At 36.9% G+C, this 1,294-nt stretch overlaps 1 long non-coding RNA gene across 1 annotated transcript; it reads right to left on the minus strand.

Annotated features, from left to right (window-relative positions):
• Positions 1 to 771: 771 nt before the first annotated feature.
• LOC120571912 lies at positions 772 to 1,249 on the minus strand. The gene is made up of 2 exons (XR_005641319.1): positions 1,200 to 1,249; positions 772 to 1,156 (listed from the first exon to the last, which is right to left on the minus strand). It is a non-coding gene; the product is annotated as an uncharacterized LOC120571912 (long non-coding RNA).
• Between the last annotated feature and the right edge of the window lie 45 nt (positions 1,250 to 1,294).

The following is a 1,294-nucleotide window of genomic DNA, read 5'->3' on the forward strand; positions in this document are numbered from 1 at the left end:
GAGTTGACCTGACCCGAGCAGGGTCCTATCCCGAACAATTTCAAATTTCTATCTATAAACCTGCCAACACAAATCTGCCACCGAATAACTATATATCATTTTTAAAATTTCCGTTATATACAATGTCTGTCTACATTGGCACTACCAATGTACGTTGAATTACTGGGCACTGTATACATGTTAAATGCAGTCTATTTTTTTCTTAATGTTAAACAGTTATATTGTACATATTTGTTTCAGTATTGTTTGTTTGCTTCATAGTCATGTTTAATATGTACGCACCAACAACCAAGGCAAATTCCTTGTGTTACTTACTTGGCAATACATTTTCTATAAATAACTTTTCTGATGGTGATTGGCTCCTACTTTTCCTCTCTATTCTCTTAGCTATGATTTTATATATTTATATTTTATATTTGATTTATTATTGTAGTTTGGTTTTCATACCAACCTCATTTGTTTTGTGACTGATGTGACTTGGCTGCAGTTTCCTTTTGAATGAATAAATCGTCCCTCTTTTCTCTCTCCCTCTTTATTCATTTGTATATGACAGGCAAATCTCTTTTCTACTATCTTAGATCACCAACATTGATGGATTTGGTGCCATGTTGAGTCCAGTCCACAACATAGCTTGTAATCCCCACCAGATTGATGTGAAGTTTTCCATATAACTAGACTTGTATTTACAGCAATTTTAACCCAATCTGCTGGACTAATTCCTCCAGGTATCACAATTCTGACAATCCCAACAAGGAAACACATTAGGTCAAGTTTAGGAAAAGATACATTCATTTAGAAAACAATGATCAATATGAAGGATTGTTGATAGAAAAGCCATTTTGTGACACAAATACTTGCTGAATAGCAGCAACCGATTAATAAATAAACTGCTTCTAACTTCCATCATGTGTGCATTAACAAAACAGAAGCGTTCCATGGATACTTGCAGCCTGCCACAACTCCATCTGCAGGTAAGAGTTGTTAGTTATGCAGTACAGTACTGCAGTATCACAGTTTGACCATGAGATACTGCATTATGTGAACAACATAATAATGATACTATGCTGTGAAGTGTCCTTCATTAAAGCAGTGTAGAGATCACCAGCTCAGACAACATTATGAATAATTCATCAAGTTTAGTCTCGCATAGCCAGACCTTCCTCCGCAGCACTGTGGAGGAAGGTCTGGCTAGTCCACACAGCATTCTGGGATGGGAGAAAAACGTGCTCTGGTTTATTGGCATTTCTTTAAACCAATCACAATCGTCATGGGTGGTGCTGAGCGCTGAGCAGAG

Source organism: Perca fluviatilis, chromosome 13 (genome assembly GCF_010015445.1).
Source record: "Perca fluviatilis chromosome 13, GENO_Pfluv_1.0, whole genome shotgun sequence".
Taxonomy (NCBI): Eukaryota; Metazoa; Chordata; class Actinopteri; order Perciformes; family Percidae; genus Perca; species Perca fluviatilis.